The sequence below is a fragment of the Ailuropoda melanoleuca genome, chromosome 6, assembly GCF_002007445.2.
Source record: "Ailuropoda melanoleuca isolate Jingjing chromosome 6, ASM200744v2, whole genome shotgun sequence".
In the NCBI taxonomy this organism is placed as follows: domain Eukaryota; kingdom Metazoa; phylum Chordata; class Mammalia; order Carnivora; family Ursidae; genus Ailuropoda; species Ailuropoda melanoleuca.
The window spans coordinates 40,992,961-41,014,407 of NC_048223.1; the positions used below are offsets into that span (position 1 = coordinate 40,992,961).

The window sequence follows — 21,447 nt, forward strand, 5'->3', positions numbered from 1 at the left end:
CAGCCCATTTGGACTGGCTGCCTGATGAGCTCGCAGACGCAGCCATCCAGGTTCCCAGGTATCTCTTGTTGGAGGAGACCCGGAAGCCTGCCAAACGCCTGGTAAGACAGTCCAGCCAGGACAAACACACGCATTTGCACAGGTCAGGGCTTGGAATTAGACAGCTGTCAGGAAACATCACCAGCGGCTCTTCCCCACTGGCCGCCCAAAACCACCTGTCTGGCTCCACGCAGGCCTCTTCCCAGACTCCCACTACGGGGCCCTGTGAGACTGGAACATGCGCTGTACGTACCACATCAACCTTTCAGCCAGGCCCTGGGAGCCTGAGCAGCTCGTTGGTTCCCGAACCACGTGCTTGGGCTCCGGGCAGAGGGAACTCATGCCCAAACATCTTTCTGAGGTGGCAGCTTGAAACTGCCCCCACTCAGTCCCATTTCCACTGACCGCCTGATGGGGTCCCGGGCTTCCCAGCGATCATGGCTCCCAGGTGTCCCCTGTTGGAGGAGGCCCAGCAGCCTGACAGGCCCCAGCTGCGCAAGGCCGTCCACACTCCTCCAGCTTCCCCTTCAGAAGGAATATGCATGCGGTAGGTTAGGGCTTGGAGGCAGGTGGTTACGTGTACCCCCAACAGCCTTCTCCTGGCACCGTCCTCTCCAGACCCTGGTTGTGTTCCAGTCCCCACCCCCCGTCCCTGATCTGGTCGCCCGCCCTTGGGTAATACACACTGCCTCAGCCTCCTAGCTCTGACAGGGCCCTTTAGGCCTGATGGGCTGTGGCCAGTCCCACACCCCCTGCCTAGGTCCCCAGGCAGAGGGAGCCCACCCCTGAAGCTTTTTCTGACTTGGCCTCTCTCAGCAGGTGTCAGTTATTGTCCTTTGGGCCCAGCTGCCTGATGGAGTTCTCACCCCCCAGCCATCAAGTGTGTGTGGTTCCTCTTATGAGAGTCCCGCCCCTACTAGGGGGTCCCATCTTGTCCAGGCAGTCCGGACTCCTCCAGCTTTACTTGTGGAAGGAATACATATGTGCATTTGTGTGACTCAGGGCTTGGAAGGAGGCATATGTTTTGTTCAACAGCTTGCCCTCGCAACCTGGTCTCTTTATAGACACTTGTTCTGTTTGGGTCCCTGGTAACCTTGATTTGCTTGGCTTGCACATGTGCAACATATACCCCATCAGCTCATCTGGGGCAACCTGGTCCCTCAAGGTTGGTAGTACTAGGTGCCCTTCAGGCTTTTGGAGCTCAGGCTATATTGCAATCCCCTGAATAGCCTTTCTAGGAGGCTATTCCCTATGAAGCATATTCCCCCACAAAGGAGGGTGGCTGAGCCAGGGACCCCACCCGGCAGTTCATCCACCTGGGAACTACAGGTCCCCAGTTTTAAGCTGCTGCCTGACAAAGAATCTCAGGGGTGGGATCCCTCTGCCCAGGGCTATGCAGGTGTTTCAGGACCAAACAATCTCTTCAGGCCTATGGGGTTTGGCCGCCCATCCTGGAATGTCAAAAGTCATAGCGCTCATTCAGGAGCATGGCAAGTCAGGGTAGCCAGGAACCCGCAATCAGGCAAATGTCCACATAGGCTGATCACAAGATGAGCTGTTGGGGTACAAGGCATCGGCTTCTTTCCAAGGTCTAACATACACAAATGTACATACTTATTCCCCCTTATGATAAAGCCGGAGAATTTGGACTGTCTTGCCAAGACGGGTTCTGACTGGGTGCAGGGATAGGCTCCCATGAGAAAGACCTAGGAGCTTTGATTGCTGGAAAGCGTGGGACTTCATCAGGCAGCCAATCTAAATGGGCACTCTCACTAGTTGAAGGGTGCTGCTGCCTTAGAAAGAATTTTGTGGGATGGGCTTTCTCTGCTCTGGAGGCATGTGATTCTCGACGGACACCAGGTACACAGCTCTGGGGGTCCCCGCCCCCTTGCCAGACTGATGCAGGGCATAGTGTGTGTGTGCAAGCTCCATGGGTCAGGGCAGCCACGGTCCCAGAACAGGACCATCTATCTTGAGGCCGGTTCAGGGAAGGGGCTATCAGGGGTACCCTCATCTGCCTAATTCCAAGCCATAACCTACACAAATGCACATATTCCTTCTGAAGGGAAAGCTAGAGAAATCTCAACTACATTGCCAGGGCTGGGAGGGAATGGGGCCTTGCACAGAATGGTCCCATCTGCCTAGTTCCAAGCCCTAACATATGCACATGAGCATAGGTATTGGATTTTCCTCTGTCCCTGTTTTCACTCAAGTCTCCTAGGATCACATGCCCAAATAGATGACTTACACACAAGTTTTAATGGTAAGGTCTGATTTCAGGAGGATCAGACTAAGATACTCAGTGTCTATAAAAATTATTTTTTTCAAAAAAATTATTTTTTTTCAGATTATAGAATCAGCTTTTCTTTTTATTTTTTTAAAGATTTTATATATTAATTTGACATAGAGAGACAACCAGCAAGAGAGGGAACACAAGCAGGGGGAGCGGGAGAGGAAGAAGCAGGCTCCTACAGGAGAAGCCTGATGTGGGGCTCGATCCCAGAATGCTGGGATCACCCCCTGAGCCGAAGGCAGATGCTTAATGACTGTGCCACCCAGGCACCCCTAGAATTAGCTTTTCAAAGATACATGGTAAAGGAAAGGAGTAAGATTTACTCCAGATTCCTGAAGATTCCTGTGAGAATTCCTTCTCCCATGTGTACCCTTTTTCTCAAGGCTGCCCTCTCCAAATCCCATTCCACCATCATTTCTTGGAACGTGGTCTTAGCTGAGACCCTCCAGTGCAGTAAAGTCACAACCACTTCTCTCTGCAAAAAGCCCAAAGAGGACACAAAAGGCACATGACAAAAGCATATTACCAAAGTATGGCTGAGGCCAAGGTTTTCTATGGTGGAAGAGCCTTCTCACTCTGAATAGTCTCAGACACAAGCCTGGCCAATAAAATTTCTGTTCAGAAAGCACCTTCAGCCATGAGTTCTACGTGACTCAAAGCAGACTCCCAGAGTATTCGATAAACCATTACTCTTTAGCACTTGATCTTTTTTGTCCATGTTCCTGGTTATAATTATAAGCATGGACTATGTTAAGCAATTTACCACTTTCACCACAGTATTCTACTAAAATATATTTTTTTTAACCAAACAATTTGTGATCATTGGACTTTTGAGCAATTGTCATTGATGGATAAGTTTTGCTTTTTTTTTAAGATTTTATTTGTTTATTCGACAGAGACAGCCAGCCAGAGAGGGAACACAAGCAGGGGGAGTGGGAGAGGAAGAAGCAGGCTCATAGCGGAGGAGCCTGATGTGGGGCTCGATCCCATAACGCCGGGATCATGCCCTGAGCCGAAGGCAGACGCTTAACCGCTGTACCACCCAGGAGCCCCTGATGGATGGTTTTTTAAACAGGATAAATTCATGACTCATGCAAATATAAAAGAAGAATAGGTCAAAGATGTTATTTAACTCATTGACAAGTTAGAGGACTAAGATATTACAATTGGTTCAAAGAATAATTCAAAGATCCACATATATGTAAGCAGTCAGTAATGCTGAAATGAATTTACAAATTGGTACGAAATTGGAAGAACTCCAGGAGGAAGGGAATTCAATTGCATTTCCACACATCAAAATTCATCTGCATGTCTGTGGGTAAGAGCCGTTTTCATTGCTCGCAGCCATCTACAAGTCATAGACTTACGAAAGAGCTAAAAACAAGGATGACCCAGAAGGGCATGTTTAGAGAATATCCACCTATTTTTCCATTGAACACACCTGGGATCATTTTGCTCTGTTTCAAGTCCGTCACAACTCTCCCTACACTGTCTTGTTTAATCCCCTCATTTCACAGATAAAAAAAGGAGGCCTAGATGAAAATAGCAGCCATTATAATATATTTGCCACAAAAGAGGCAGTCAAGTCTGAAGTTCAGGGCACTTGCGTCTCCAGGAAGAAGGACCTGGACTTCTGACCTTCACTTCTCCATCTTCCTTCAGTCACTATGTTCCTTTATTTCCAATGTTCCTTGAATTGACCTGTTGCTTTTCATTTCCTAATATCATCCTTCTGCCAACATTATTCTTACCCTGACAGTCTAGTTTGTCTAGTGACTTCTCATAGCTAACCTCAGCCGCTGTCATTTTATTTGCTGAACTTTACTGAATAAAGTCAGAGCCCTATGTTGTTTCTGCATTATGTGTACAAATTACTCTCCACCAATAAAACTGACGTTTGTGATCAGAAAACAAGAACTGCTTTGAATCCCACAAACCAAAAGCAGGTTAGCCCAAACTATCTTTTCATACCTTGCTGATTTCTGAGTTTCTGTTTTTCTCTCAGAAATGTTAAGAGAATGCAAACCAGCAGGGGATTCCCACTCTGGTTAACGGGGCTGCTATGTCTCACTGAAACTAACCTGTCAATCTCTTCTGCCACTTTCCCTACTTTCACATCCTCTGCATCCTCTAACAGTCTGCCAGAGGCAAAGTCCTTCACAAAGTGGCTCATGTATAGTTCAAAAAGGGGTCTTGATAGATACTGTGGGCTAAAAATGCTTTGAATCAAGAATGGTAGGGACATGAAATAAAGCAAAAAGCCATGATAGGAAATCAGATAGCAAGCCTAGCCCATTGTAAGTGCCATGGGACAAGATGGAAGGACACTTGGGTCAGATTTGCCAGCATTTGGTGTCACTGAGCAAGGTTCAGGTGCTTGCAGGCCTATGAAATATGGCTATAATCATCCAAGGAAGTGATAAAGTAACAAGGAAACAGAACAAAGTTACCTACAAAGAGAAGGCATCTTGGTTTATTTCCTCTTGCATTGCTTGCTATAAATAGCACAGCATTGGCCTCCTTGTACTTGCTTAAGGGAAGGGATTTGTGGCCCTGTTGTTCTTCCTTCTGTTTTTCGAGGGCAAAAGTGAAGGTTACTCCCAGTTGGAAAAGTTCTGACCCTAAGCCAGCTGAACTAAGGAGGAAACTCATGAGATTGGCATGGACAGAGATGTCTGGTAGTCCAGATAGAAGTAAATCACAAGAAAATTTTTAAAAAAGAAGAAAAAGGAAGTCATAAGACTCATTTCTACAGAATTTTCTAATCCGTAGTAGACACTCAGTAAATACAGAATGAACAGGGGAGGAACAGAGTGAGAGACCACAGCCAGTTTCACTATATGGTTACTTGTTAAAAGGTTCTTTAAATTCATATTGGGGGGCGCCTGGGTGGCTCAGTCAGTTGGTTGTCTACCTTGGCTTGGGTCATGATCCTGGGATTGAGCCCCGTGTCGGGTTCCCTGCTCCTGGGGAGTCTGCTTCTCCCCCTCCCTCTGCCCCTCCGCCCTGCTCATGCTCTCTATCTCTGTCCAATAAACAAAATCTTAAAAAATAATAATAATAATAAATTCATATCGGGACTGAATCCACAATGTTTAAACTTGACACTCCAGAGGAAGTTCAGCTCAGACATTCTCAAAGAAAGAGGTCTTAAAAATGCTTACCCTTGGGGCGCCTGGGTGTCTCAGTCGTTGAGCGTCTGCCTTCCGCTCGGGGTGTGGTCCCGGGGTCCTGGGATCAAACCCCACATCGGGCTCCTCCTCTGGGAGCCTGCTTCTTCCTCTCCCACTCCCCCTGCTTGTATTCCCTCTCTCACTGGCTGTCTCTCTGTCAAATAAATAAATAAAATCTTTAAAAAACATGCTTACCCTAACTGTAGTATACTGTAGTCTGGGATAGGGTGCCACCTGGTGGTCAATGGTAAGTTTGTTTTCAAGTTAGGGGTAGATAAGCAAGGTCAAAGGTCTAAAATTGGTACTGTCCAATTTATCTGTACCTCAAGCCACATATGTGGGAAGCATATAGAGAACTGAGGACCATGCAGGTGCTAACATGTGTTAGCAGTTTCTGTAGAAATAGGCAAAGGTTGTGGGAGACATTTCTTGAGAATAGAGATGATGAGAGATGATTCTGGGTTTGACCCTAGATCCTTCCAAACAGGCCATTCATCTCATCGAAGAATCTGTTGGATGACCCACAGTCTCCAGGAACTGAGCCTTATTCTGGGTACCCAGCTCTTAACTCAGGAATGTTTTGGACCAGCTGTATTTACCTGAGGTCAGAGAGGATAATGAATGAAGACTATTTGTGCTGAGTGTCCTTGAGTGGTGTCCCGGAATACTAGTGTATATTATCTAATGCCAGGTTCAATGAGGGTCACCTGGGGCACCTGGGTGGCTCAGTCGGTTAAGCGTCTGCCTTCAGCTCAGGTCAGGATCCCACCATCTGGGATCGAGTCCCACATCAGGCTCCCTGCTTGGCAGGGAGCCTGCTTCTCCCTCTCCCTCTGCCACTCCCCCTGCTTGTGCTCTCTCACTCTCTCTATATATAAATCAAGTAAATAAATCTTAAAAAAAAAGAGTTGCACACACCAGCAACTGAGCTAGGCAGTCACCCCGCATAACCTCACCTTTTCATTTGCAATGGCTCAGTAGTCCTAAACACAAAAAGAACTTGAAACTGTTCACAGCTGAGGTGTACATACAGACCTGCCTAATGAATTGGGAGTTCCCGGAGGAGGCTGGGCTGCACTGAGAGACAGCGGGTTTGGAAAAGAAAAACGCCCATAGGAGAGAAACCCTATTTAATTCACCCAGCAGGGTCTGCATTTGCATCAGCACCTTCTCCTGACATATGTCTGCACAGTTGTCCTACAATGAAAGTTATATATATCAAGAGGCTGATTGCAACACTGAAACAGCAAAAACTTGGAAAATAGCTTAACGATTAGTATAGAGGATTGGCTGTATAAATCAAGACACATCCATACCATGGAATCCTAGGTAATCATTAAGGAAAAGGTAGAGAAAACAACAACAAAAAGACAAAAAATACATGAAAAATAATGGTTTTCAAAATATTGGACATCAGGTGATAAAGGACGGTGATCCCTATGGGACTCTGTAATATGGCTTTTATGGCTGGGCACAGTCTAGCTTCTCCCTGCCTCATGGACCTCATCTTGTACTTTCTTCTCTCTGCTCAAGCCACACTGAACATGTGCTAATGCCTCACACCAGGATCCGTCTCATCACAGGGCCTTTGCATCTGCTCTTTCCTTTACCTTTTTATTTTTTAAAGATTTTATTTATTTATTTGACAGAGATAGAGACAGCCAGCGAGAGAGGGAACACAGCAGGGGGAGTGGGAGAGGAAGAAGCAGGCTCAAAGAGGAGGAGCCTGATGTGGGGCTCGATCCCATAACGCTGGGATCACGCCCTGAGCCGAAGGCAGACGCTTAACTGCCGTGCCACCCAGGCGCCCCACCCTTTACCTTTTTAACTACTACCCAGCTTTCAGATCTCAGTCTCCTCAGGCTGTCCCTGATCTTCTGACTAGGAACCCCTAAACTTTAAGCTTCCCACTCCTACAAAAAACCAAACAAACTCCTACTCTCAGAACAGTGGTTTTCTCATCCTTCTCCCTCTCATTTGTCATAATATTCATATGTATACACACACAACTGTTTTGAGTAATGTCTATAGCCTCATTGGTTGACTACACAGGGTCTGTGTTCCTTTTCATTCTATATTGCATCAGCACCTAGCACAATACATTCCATAGCTATTTGTTAAATGTGTATATCAGTGAATGCAATTCTTATGTGGGGTGATTTTCAAAATACTCAATAACTAATATGGCACGGACACTTCTTATTCAGTACTGGAGATAGCCATAAATAACCAGCATAACTGTACATGTCAACACCAACTATATATGAACCCTGACTGTATTATAATACCAGTGTTCTTTTTTTTTAAGTTTATTAATTTTTTTAGTAATTTCTACACCCAATGTGGGGCTTGAACTCACGACACAGAGATCGAGAGTTGCATGCCCTTCTGACTGAGCCAGCCAGGTGCCCCACAATACTGAGTGTTCTAACATAAACTTATTGCTTTCATTCTGACCTATTATAGGATTTACATGGCACTGTAAATAATTAAATAATAAATTTAAATAACACATGCAAAAATAAAATCGTATCTAGATCTATTTGCTTAGTTTGATTTAGACACTGAATCAGGATTAATATCAGCTGCATGTAATAGAAAATCCAAATTAACAATGAATAAGTTTTGGGGTGCCTAGCTGGCTCAATCAGAAGAGCATAAGACTCTGGATCTCAGTGTGGTGAGTTGGAGCCCCACACTGTGTAGAGATTTCTAAAATAAATAAGTAAACTTTAAAAAAGGAGTAAGTCTTGCATGTGATAAGTTTTCATCATCACACGTATACATATATACATACATACATACATATAGACACAATTCCAGTCTGGAATTGGTATGGAGACTCTAAGATATCATCAGGAACACAGGCTTTTCAAGCTTTCCACACCTGCCTCACTTGAACTCTTGTCTTCATTGTCTAATGTGGCTGTTGGAGTTCCAGCCATCACATTTACATTCTAGGCAGCAGGATGGAATATTAGGTGAAAAGCGAGAGAGAAAAAAATATATGTATCAATCTTTTAAAGCAGTTTTCCAAAAACTGCCATATGACTTTAATTCTTTGCATCTCATTGGCAAAAATGTAGCCCTGTGGCTACAGCTAGCTGCATGGGAGACTGGCAAGATGGGAGCATTTGATCCAGGCAGTTACATGACGAGCTAACATCAGAGATTGTATGACTTTGGAAGATGAAGACAAGTTGGGATAGGTGGCTAACAGTCTCTACTTCAGACAGATTCACATTTTATTTTTTTTAATGGGAGGGAATGAATACAAATTTAAGAAATTGGTTACAAGGGGTGGTTGGAAAGGGGTAAAAAGAAGAGGAGAATGGGAATGGAGTAATACAGATGAGGACAGAGTTATACTTCTTTGAGAATACCTTTTTGTAATAGAACCATAGTAATGTTTCACATTCCCCCCCAAAATAAACAAGTAATTCAGACCTATGCAGATGTGGTGGGAATCCAAGACATAATATGGTCACACATGAACCTGTACTATAAATAAAAAAACAAAATCTCACTGAAGGGGTGAGGAAGAAAAGAACTACTCTAAGTAACCTTGGAAAACAGATCTCATCTGCATAATAAAAGGTTATAGACAGGGGGACCTGTGTTAGTTAAACATCTGCCTTGGGCTCAGGTCATGATCTCAGAGTCCTGAGATCTAGTCCCTCATTGGGATCCTTGCTCAGCAGGGAGCCTGCTTCTCCCTCTCCCTCTGCCACTTACCCTGCTTGTACCTCTCTCTCTGTCTAATAAATAAATAAATAAATAAATAAAATCTTTTAAAAATTTTAAAGAGATTAAAGACAAAAAGAACTACATAAATGCTATAATCTAGAGTATAAATGTGTTTTTCAAAGGAGTATGGGTTAACAATGGGTTAACACCACTTTATGTGTACTTTATGAATAAATAAGTAAGAATGTTGTATACAGTGGAGAGCCTGGTTTCTCACTATTGGAAAAAAAAGTTACAAATAACAAGCCGCATAGTATTGGACTGGAATCAGAGGTAACAGCATAAAATCATGGTTTTAACATATGTATACAGATAGAGTTCTCTAAAAATACGGATATGTGTGTACATGGGTTAGTAGAGATGTATGTATTTCCTAGCTTTTCCACAGAAGGAGCCTGGTAGCAATGAGCACACTTAGCACCCAGATATTGGTTTCTTTTTTTTTTTTTTTAAGATTTTTTAAATTTATTTGACACAGAGAGAGAGACAGCCAGTGAGAGAGGGAACACAAGCAGGGGGAGTGGGAGAGGAAGAAGCAGGCTCCAACAGAGCAGGGAGTCTGACGCGGGGCTCGATCCTAGGACCCTGGGATCACACCCTGAGCCGAAGGCAGACACTTAATGACTGAGCCACCCAGTCGCCCCCAGATATTGGTTTCTATACACCATTTTCAGTTAATCAGGACTCCTTGGAGAGTGGTTGATTCAAGGGCTGGGGCAGAAAAAATATAAGATGAATCCAGAATATTTTGCAGTGCCAGAAAGTAAGGCAGCGCTGAAAAAAAGAAGGGACTTGTCAAAAAGACACAGGAACCAAACCTGAAGGAGCTCTAAATGGGGAAAGTTAGAACAATTTGAGCATTAAAATAAATAAATTATGGTGTTGGATTATAACCCACAGAATAAGATAAATATTATGAATCTATACTGACATAAATGAATAAATAGGAAAAGAATTCTTACAGAAGAATTCCAGCTAATGTGTGTAGAAAGAAAGAGGGAAATACAAAATTCAGTATTAGGCAAGTACCACTGTGTTAACTCCTTGCAGGAAAGGTGGATCCTAAAATTAGCAGGTGGGCTGCCTGGGTGGCTCAATTGGTTAAGCGACTGCCTTTAGTTTGGGTCATAATCCCAGGGTCCTGGGGTCGAGCCCTGCATTGGGCTCTCTCCTCCTTGGGGAGCCTGCTTCTCCCTCTCCCTTTGCCTGCCACTCCCCCTACTCTCTTTCTGCCAAATAAAGAAATAAAATCTTTAAAAAATAAATAATAAAATAAAATAAAATGAGCAGGCAAAATTTTGAGGAGAAACAAGATATTTACGAAGACAAGGGGAAGATAGTAACTTTACAGTGGGAGAAACCTCACAGGCTGCACCTTAATCAAATGATCAAGGTTAACGTGTAACAACATAACAATGTCATAAACGCCTCACTACAGTACACTGAGAAGGACAAAAAATCATTTGCCCAAAATGCATAACCTCATTCTAATCACAAGAAAACCTCAAACAAGCCCACATTGATGGACATCTTACAAAATTCTCCACCAATACTCTGTAAAATGTCAAGGTCATGGAAGATAAGGAAAGACCACAGGACTGTCATAGATTAGAAGACGCAAAGGAGAAATAACAACTCAATGCTCTGTGAAATCTCAAAACAGGAAAAGGACATCAGTGAAACTGCTGAAATTCTAGTAAGTTTTGTACATTAGATAATAGTATTATACCAAGGTTAATTTCTTGGTTTTAATCACTGTACTTTGGTCAAGTAAGATGTCAGAATGAGATGAAGCTATGTGGAAAATATGTGGGAACTTTCTGAATTATGTTTGCAACTTTTCTGTAAGTCTAAAATTGGCTAAAAATAAAGTTTTCGGTTTTTTAAAGATTTTATTTATTTATTTGAGAGAGAGAGCATGAGTGAGGGGGAGAGGCAGAGCGAAAGGGAAAAGCGGCTCGATCTGGGACTCCGGGATCATGACCTGAGCTGAAGGCAGAAGCTTAACAGACTGAGCCACTCAGGTGCCCCCAAAATAGTTTTTTTTAAAGGTATGGTTCTAGGGCACCTGGTTGGCCAGTCTGTAGAGCATGCCACTATTGATCTTAGGGATATGAGTTTAAGCCCCATGTTGGGCCTAGCATTACTTTAAAATAAAATAAAATAAAATAAAATAAAATAAAATAAAATAAAATAAAATAAAATAAAATAAAATAAAATAAAATAAAATAAAATAAAATAAAATAAAATAAAATAAAATAAAATAAAATAAAATAAAATAAAATAAAATAAAATAAAATAAAATAAAATAAAATAAAATAAAATAAAATAAAATAAAATAAAATAAAATAAAATAAAATAAAATAAAATAAAATAAAATAAAATAAAATAAAATAAAATAAAATAAAATAAAATAAAATAAAATAAAATAAAATAAAATAAAATAAAATAAAATAAAATAAAATAAAATAAAATAAAATAAAATAAAATAAAATAAAATAAAATAAAATAAAATAAAATAAAATAAAATAAAATAAAATAAAATAAAATAAAATAAAATAAAATAAAATAAAATAAAATAAAATAAAATAAAATAAAATAAAATAAAATAAAATAAAATAAAATAAAATAAAATAAAATAAAATAAAATAAAATAAAATAAAATAAAATAAAATAAAATAAAATAAAATAAAATAAAATAAAATAAAATAAAATAAAATAAAATAAAATAAAATAAAATAAAATAAAATAAAATAAAATAAAATAAAATAAAATAAAATAAAATAAAATAAAATAAAATAAAATAAAATAAAATAAAATAAAATAAAATAAAATAAAATAAAATAAAATAAAATAAAATAAAATAAAATAAAATAAAATAAAATAAAATAAAATAAAATAAAATAAAATAAAATAAAATAAAATAAAATGTGTGGTTCTGTAAATGTCAGATGTGGTGTAAAAAAATTAAGTATGTTTTGGTGTGAATACTTTATTATATCTAACAGTTGTTATTAAATACACTTCACACTGTTTTAAAGGGAAGGGGTTTAAAACTGTTGCCTTGATGAAGGATAGATGAAGAAAGGCTGGCAGAGACAAGGGCCCCCATCCTAAGAAGAAACCACCCTTAAAAGGATTTTACACCACCCTGGAAGGAGCCCTCCACCCTTTCCCACATGATAGATAGATGACAAAAATCTGATTGGATGACAGGCGCAGGGAAAGTTAATCAGATTAAAACAGCCCACCAACAAGCCCATAAAACCCCCTAGATCTAAATGTCAAATTGGCAACCCTCTCGGGTTCCCTCCCCTCTTCGGCATCTTTGCACTATCACTTTGCTGTCACTCAATAAACTTTGTTTTGCTGCCCACCACTCCATCTGGTCTACCTGTCCGTTCTTCGAAGCAGCATGACCAGGAACTGTGGGCATTTAGAGGAGAAGAAAACCTGTAACAGCCTTATGTTTCAGTAAGAAATATGTCGGGAGTTTAGCTAAGCTAGCCGTGCTATTGCTGCCATCGCATTTACTTTGTTTAGCCAAGCAGCCTGCCAAGGGTCTTAACTGACATTAACCCCCAGCAAGCACATGTCCCAGGTAATGGCCTGCAGAGTCACAAGCAAATATAAGTTCCTGACATGATTTCCTGAACAGCCCTAGTGACCAACTGTCTGTCCTCTCTCCCAGAGCCTTACTCTTGTGTACCCCATAGATAAGATTCCCCATGGATCGGGGGCGCCTGGGTGGCACAGCGGTTAAGCGTCTGCCTTCGGCTCAGGGCGTGATCCCGGCGTTGTGGGATCGAGCCCCACATCAGGCTCCTCCTCTATGAGCCTGCTTCTTCCTCTCCCACTCCCCCTGCTTGTGTTCCCTCTCTCACTGGCTGTCTCTATCTCTGTCAAATAAAAAAATAAAATAAAAGATTCCCCGTGGATGGGATGCCTGGGTGGCTTAGTTGGTTGGGCATCTCCCTTCAGCTTGGGTGGGTCATGATCCCAGGGTCCTGGGATGGAGTCCCGCATCCGGCTCCTTGCTCGGCACCTTGCTCGGCAGGGAGCGTGCTTCTCCCTCCGCCTGCCACTCCCCCTGCTTGTGCTCTCTCTCTGTCTGACAAATAAATAAAATTTAAAAAAAAAAAGACTCCCTGTGGAGCTTCTCCGGACCACATTGTTTTGGGTTTGAATTGACCAATCCAGCCTTAGCCCAGGAACCCCAAAGCCCTCCCCACCCACGGAGAATGATAAAGGCACGTGCCCCAGGTCCTGTCCCTCTCTGCCTGAACCCTACCTTGACCTTCCCAAGTGCCCAAGTGGCCCATTGACACATACTGTGTACTTCCTCCAGATCTTGTGAGTAATAACCCTCTCTTTTTTTTTTTTTCAGGTTTTATTTATTTATTTATTTGACAGAGAGACAGACAGCCAGTGAGAGAGGGAACACAAGCAGGGGGAATGGGAGAGGAAGAAGCAGGCTCCCAGCGGAGGAGCCCAATGTGGGGCTCGATCCCAGGACTCTGGGATCACGCCCTGAGCCGTAGCCAGACTCTTAACGACCAAGCCACCCAGGCGCCCCTAATAATACTTTCTTTCAATTTCTCTCGTCATCTTTTGTTGAACCACAGCAACATCCACATCTTGCATTTCTTCAACAAATGTTAATTTAACAAAGTTATAACAAAAACCTATTCTGGACTTCTAGAATAACGAAAGGAAACTAAGAAAGTAGAGGTATAATGCAAGAAACCACGGTGGAATGGAAGACTTCCACGAGCAAGATGAAGACACTGTGGACCTGTTCACCAATGAAACTGGAGAAAAAATTTTTTAAAAACAAACCAACATAAAATCAGTCTTTGTTTTTCCCTGCTGCTGCCACCCAGTTGCACGGAGGGGGAGGCTTAGGTGCGCTCAAGATTCGGCTCCACCAGTAACCAGCTGCCGTGGCTGAGGAAGGCATGGCTGCTGGAGGTGTAATGGGTGTTCAGACTGCTGCTTTGCAAGAGGAGCTGAAGACCACCGTCATCCACAAAGGCCTAGCACGTGGAATTCGCTAAGCGGCCAAAGCCTTACACAAGCTCCAAGCCCATCTTTGTGCATTTGCCTCCAACTGTGATGAGCCTATGTACGTCGATTTGGTGGAGGCCCTTTGTGCTGAACACCAAAATCATCTAATTAAGGCTGATGACAACAAGAAACCAGGGGATGGGTAGGTCTCTGTGAAGTTGACAAAGAGGAAAACCCCACAAAGTGGTTGGTTGCAGTTGCATAGTGGTTAAGGACTATGGCAAAGAGTCTCAGGCCAAGGATGTCATCGAGGGATACTTCACATGCGAGAAATGAACAAACGAAAAACTTGGTTCTTGTTGAAAAAGAAAAAAAAAAACAAAATCATTTAAAATCTCTAGAAAAACATTTATTAAAAAAAGAAAAGAAAAAAGAAACCTTTACTAAAACAAAACAAACAAAATTACTAAAACTCAGTACAAACACTAAGAGTCTATGGTATTTAAACTGAGACCCACTCCTCCTTCCCCCACTCCCACCGGGGCAAGATGAACACTCAAGACCAGTACAGCCAAGAGAGAGCACAGGGCTCCCGCTCCCCGCAGCTCCCAGTTGGAGGGCTATTTCCTATGCACAGCAGGACATCAGCATTTCTCATCTTGTCCCCAGCAACCTGTTGCAGAGGCTCACTTCCTGTGAGGGTGACGGAGAAATGAGGGCTCCTTTCTTCTGCCCAGATCCTGCTCACAGGACTGAGACTCAACCCTGGATGTGGTGCTTCTGAGAGTCCACAGGGCTCTGTCCCTGCCTCAGCTCACCAGGCAGTGGTTCCAAGCTGGAAGTGCAAGCCAGAAGATGTGATGTTACTACCTCTCTCTACTGAGTGCTCAGTTCCTGGAGCGAGAAGTGTGCCACTGTCCCCCTCCGCCCCTTCAGAGGAAAGGCTCAGAGATTTTGCCTAAGGGAAGAAGCAGGATGAAAAAGACAGCTCTTACTCTCTTCCCAAAGACACTGACTTCATCTGCTATCAATGTGAAGTTCAAGCCTGAGGGTTCTCCCAAAAACAGTGTAGATTGTGGTGAAAGGCAACTGGGAGGAGAATGACATATTTATTGGATATATAGGCAAAGCATAGGCCAGTTGGAAAACCTGGGAAATGGAGCGGGGAGGAGCCTGCCTGGGATCAGAATAAACTCAAATTCTGCTCTCAGGGCTCCTGGGTGGCTCAGTAGGTGAAGCGGCTGCCTTCAGCTCAGGCCCTAGAGTCCCGCATCAGGCTCCCTGCTCAGCGGGGAGCCTGCTTCTCCCTCTCCTGCTCCCCCTGCTTGTGTTCTCTCTCTTCTTGTCAAATAAATAAATAAAGGTCTTTAAAAAAAAATACTGATCTCAAAAAACTATTTCGTCAGGGCACCTGGGTGGCTCAGTAGGTTGACTGTCTGGCTCCTGATTTCAGCTCAGGTCATGATCTCAGGGTTTTGAGATCAAGCCCTTCTGTCAGGCTCAGTGCTCCCCGCTTGGTGTGGTCGGCTTGAGATTCTCTCTTCCTCTGCTCCTCCCCCACCTCATTCTCCCTTTCTCCCTCTCTCCCCTCTCTCAAAATAAATAAATAAAATCTTAAAAAGAAAACTACCCTGTCAAAGGAGACTGAATTGGATTGGTTTCATCTGGGGAGCAATTTTTGCACCAGGGCTTTGCTGAAAATAATAGAGTAACCAGTGGGCAATTGGTGGAGCCTACAGCAGTGTGGTCCAAGGAAGAGATGTCAAAGAAAGCCCTGCCAAAACCTCCACATCCCAGGGTGACTATGAATGGTCAGGCTTCCCCCACCCAGGGCAACATTCGAGGTTTACCACAGGAAAGGGGGGGATGGAGAGAGAATAGACTATGCTAAAATAATCCAGTCAGTCACTAAACAAATAAACGAGCAAATAACAAGCCCTATTGGAAGGGTTACACGATATTATCTAAAATGTCCAGTTTGTGACTAAAAAAAAAAAATTATAGTACATGCAAAGAAACAAGAAAGTATGACTTAACATTGAAAAAAAGAACACAAAACAAAAAGAACAGGCAACAGATACTTCAAGTGACAGCAACCAGATGTCAGAGTTAACAAACAAAACCTTCCGAGTAGCCATTTTTTGTGTGTTGGTCCCAGCCTGTAGTGAAGCTACAGGCTAGAAACGCCTGGGGTCAACACCACTTCCCCAGTGTTGAGGCTAGACCAGCCCACGGGTTCTTATGACTGCAAGATGCACTTCAGCAACAACCATCAAGAAACTTTGAAAAAACACAAGGTTGATGACTGACAAGTCCTAGAGGGTACATGGAACATCAGGGGCCATACAGTGAGATCAGGGTACAGACGCAGAGAGCATGGGCCTGGGGTTTTGCCTTTATTGGGGTCAGGGGTGGGTTGCCTAGGGTTTTACAGGTTCACTCTTTATTGGTGAATTTAAAACATAAAGTAGGAATTAAAGTGAATGAAGAGAAAAAACGAGGCTCCTCAAATCTAGCAAACTAAATGCAACAACATTAAAAGGATGCATCACGACCAAGAGAGATTTACCTTAGGAATGCAAGCTTAGTCTAACATCTGAAAAATAATTATTTTAATGCATCATATCACTAAAATGAAAAAAGAATCATATGATCATCTCAATAGACACAAAAAAGCATTTGATAAAATTCAAAACCTACACTCAACAAACATCAACAAACTAGGGACAGAAGGGAACCTGACAAAAGAGCATCTCTAAATAACTCACAACTAACATATTTAATGGTGAAAGACTGGATGTTTTCCCCCCTAAAATCAGGAATAAGACAAGGATGTCCACCCTCGCTATTTCTATTCAAAGTTGTAATAGAAGGTTCTAGTCAGGGAAATTGGGCAAGGATTTAAAAAAGACATCCAGATTAGAAAGGAAGAAGTAAAATTATCCCTATCCACAGATGATGTGGACTTCCTTGTATATAGAGAATCCTAAGGAATAACCTGAAAAACTATTAGAACTAAGAAACAGTTCTCTTTTCATCAAGGCCACAGAATGCAAGATCAGCATACAAAAATCAGTCTTTTTTATATACTTTCAATGAACAATCTGAAAATGAAATTAAGAAAATAATTCCATTTGAAATAGCATCAAAAAGAATATAATTCTTAGAAACACACTTACAAAACAAGTATAACATTATACTCTGAAAACTAAAAAATGTTGAAAGAAATTAAAGGATATCTAAATAAATTGAAAAAAATCCTATATTCCTGGATCAGAAGATTATTATATTATATTATATTATATTATAAATTGATCTATAGATTCAATGCAATCTTTATCAGAATCCCAGCTGACTTTGTAGAAATTTACAAGCTGATTCTAAACTGCACATAATATTACAAGAGCTTCTGAAAAGCCCAAGACAATCTTGAAAAACATGGAGGACTCACATTTCTTCATTTCAAAATAGACTACAAAATAATGGTAATCAAAACAGTATGGTACTGGCTTAAGGTTAGACATAAACATCAATGAATAGAATTGAGAGCCCAGAAAAAAACCCATGTGTCTAGGGTCAATTTTTTTTTTTTTTAAAGATTTTATTTATTTATTTGACAGAGATAGAGACAGTCAGTGAGAGAGGGGACACAAGCAGGGGGAGTGGGAGAGGAAGAAGCAGGCTCCCAGCAGAGGAGCCTGACGTGGCTCGATCCCGTAACGCCGGGATCACGCCCTGAGCCGAAGGCAGACGCTTAACCGCTGTGCCACCCAGGCGCCCCTCTAGGGTCAATTTTTGACAAGAGCTCCAAGACTATTCAATGAGGAAAGAATAGTTCTTTCAAAAATTGGTGCTCAGAAAACTGGATGTCCATACACAGACCATATATAAACATTATCTCAAGATGAACCAAAACCTAAACGTAAGAGCTGTAACTGTAAAACTCCTAGAAGAAAACAGAAATGTATCTTCATAACCTTGGACTTGGCCATATATTGTTAGATATGACACGAAAAGCATGAGAAGAAAAAATGGATAAATTAAGCTGCTTCAAAATTAAAAACTTTTACAACAACATGGATAGAACCTGAAAGCATCATAAGTGAAATAAGTCAGACAGAAAGACAAAAACTGTACGATCTCACTCATACATAAAATCTTTTTTTTAAAAAAGTGTAACTCATAGATACAGAGAACAGATTGGTGATGGCCAGAGGTTGGGGATGGGTGAAATGGGTGAAGATGGTCAAAAGGTGCCTACTTTGAACTTATCAAACTCAACACCCAAAAAACAAAAGAATCCAGTTAAGAAATGGGCAGAAGACATGAACAGAAATTTCTCCAAAGAAGACATACAAAAGGCCAACAGATGCATGAAATAATGTTCAACATCACTCAGCATCATGGAAATGCAAATCAAAACCACAATAAGATACAACCTCACACCCAGAATGGCTAAAATTAACAACTCAGGAAACAACAGATGTTGGCAAGGATGTAGAGAAATGGGAACCCCTTACATTGTTAATGGGAATGCAGGCTGGTGCAGCCACTCTGGAAAACAGTATGGAGGTTCTTCAAAAAGTTAAAAATAGAGCTACCCTCCATTCAAGCAATTGTACTTCTAGGTATTTATCCAAAGGATACAAACATAGTGATTTGAAGGGGCACATACTGGGGTGCCTAGGTAACTCAGTTGGTTAAGTGTCTGCCTTCAGCTCATGGTTCATGAGCTTCAGGTCATGATCCCAATGTCCTAGGATTGAACCCCATGTCAGGCTCTCTGCTCAGCGGGGGAACCTGCTTTTCCCTCTCCCTCTGCCTGCCACTCCCCCTGCTTATGCTCTCTCTCTCTCTCTGTTAAATAAAGAAAATCTTTAAAAAAAAATGAAGGGGCACATGCACCCCAATGTTTATAGTAGCAATGTCCACAATAGCCAAAATGCAGAAAAAGCCCAGATGTCCAGTGACAGATGAATGGATAAAGAAGATGTGGTGTTGTGTGTGTGTGCGCGCAATAGAATATTACTTGGCCATCAAAAAGAATGAAATCTTGCCATTTGCAATGACATGGATGGACCTAGAGGGCATTGTGCTAAGCAAAATAAGTCAGTCAGAGAAAGATAAAGATATGATTTCACTCATATGTGGAATTTAAGAAACAAAACAGATGAACATAAGGGGAGGGAAGGAAAAATAAGATAAAGACAGAGAGGGAGGGAAGCTATAAAAGACTCTTAAATATAGAGAACAAATAAACTGAGGTGGGGGGATAGGGTAACTGGGTGGTGGGCATTAAGGAGGGCACTTGATGGAATGAGCACTGGGTATTATATGCAACTGATGAATCACTAAATTCTACCTCTGACACTAACAATACACTATATGTTAATTAAGTCGAATTTAAATTTAAAAAATTTTTAAAGATTTTATTTATTTATTTATTTATTTATTAGAGAGAAAGTGCGCACAAACAGAGGGAGCTGCAGAGGGAGAGGGAGAAGCAGAGTCCCCGCTGAGCAGGGAGCCCAATGCAGGACTCAATCCCAGGATCCTGAGATCATGACCTGAGCAAGCAGGCACTTAACCTACTGAGCCACCCAGGTGCCCCTAAATAAAAAAAATTTTTTTAAAAGATTCATACTTCAAGTTATAAAATAAGTAATAAATTCTGGGGATATAATGTACTGCATGGTGTCTAGTTAGTAATACTGCACTGCATATTCAAAAGTTTCTAAGAGAATAGATTTTAAAAGTTCTCATCACAAGATAAAAAGTTTGTAACTATGTATAATGATGGATATCAATGAGACTTGTTGTAGTAATCATTATGCAATATATGCAAATATCAAATCATTATGTTGTACACCTGCAACTAACGTAAAGTTGTAAGTCAATTATATCTCAATCTTAAAAATTTAAAACTTTTCTGCTTCAAAGGACACTATCAAGAAAGTGAAAAGACAGGAAGAAATAGATTTCTTAAATAGGCCAATTAACTATGAAGAAATTGAGTCAGTGATAAACAACCTTCCAAATAAATAAAACTCCAGGCCCAGATGGTTTTCCTGGGGAATTCTACCAAACATTCAAAGAAGAAATAATACCTATTCTCCTAAAGCTATTTCAAAAAATAGAAACAGAAGGAAAGCTACCAAACTCATTCTATGAGGCTAATATTACCTTGATCCCCAAACCAGGCAAAGACCCCCTCAAAAAGGAGAATTACAGACCGATTTCTCTAATGAATATGGATGCCAAAATCCTCAACAAGATCCTTGCTAATAGAATCCAACAGTACATTAAAAGGATTATCCATCATGACCAAGTGGGATTCATACCTGGGATGCAAGCATGGTTCAACACTCGCAAATCAATCAATGTGATACATCATATCAACAAGAAAAGACTCAAGAACCATATGATCCTCTCAATTGATGCAGAAAAAGCATTTGACAAAATACAGCATCCTTTCCTGATTAAAACCCTTCAGAGTGTAGGAATAGAGGGTACATTTCTCAATCTCATAAAAGCCATCTATGAAAAGCCTACTGCAAGCATTATTCTCAATGGGGAAAAGCTGGAAGCCTTTCCCTTAAGATCAGGAACACGACAAGGATGCCCACTCTCGCCACTATTATTCAACATAGTACTAGAAGTCCTTGCAACAGCAATCAGAAGACAAAAAGGGATCAAAGGTATCCAAATCGGCAAAGAAGAAGTCAAACTGTCTCTCTTTGCAGATGACATGATACTCTATATGGAAAACCCAAAGGAATCCACTCCCAAACTATTAGAAGTTATAGAACAATTCAGTAAGGTGGCAGGATACAAAATCAATGCCCAGAAATCAGTTGCATTTCTATACACGAATAACGAGACTGAAGAAAGAGAAATTAGGGAATCCATCCCATTTACAATAACACCAAAAACCATACGTTACCTTGGAATTAACTTAACCAGAGACGTAAAGGACCTATATCCTAGAAACTATAGATCACTTTTGAAAGATATTGAGGAAGACATAAAAAGATGGAAAAATATTCCATGCTCATGGATTGGAAGAATTAACATAGTTAAAATGTCCATACTACCCAGAGCAATCTACACTTTCAATGCTATCCCGATCAAAATACCGAGGACATTTTTCAAAGAACTGGAACAAATAGTCCTTAAATTTGTATGGAA

At 41.3% G+C, this 21,447-nt stretch overlaps 1 long non-coding RNA gene and 1 pseudogene across 1 annotated transcript in view; one reads left to right on the top strand and one right to left on the bottom strand.

The window, feature by feature from the left end:
* The first annotated feature begins 476 nt into the window (after window positions 1–476).
* LOC100478323 lies at window positions 477–14,595 on the top strand (annotated as a pseudogene).
* A 96-nt stretch (window positions 14,596–14,691) lies between these two features.
* LOC117802578 overlaps window positions 14,692–21,447 on the bottom strand; it is a 24,529-nt gene continuing 17,773 nt past the window's right edge. Inside the window, exon 3 of the long non-coding RNA XR_004625940.1 lies at window positions 14,692–15,094. This is a non-coding gene — a long non-coding RNA (uncharacterized LOC117802578). The remainder of the gene's footprint in view (window positions 15,095–21,447) is intronic.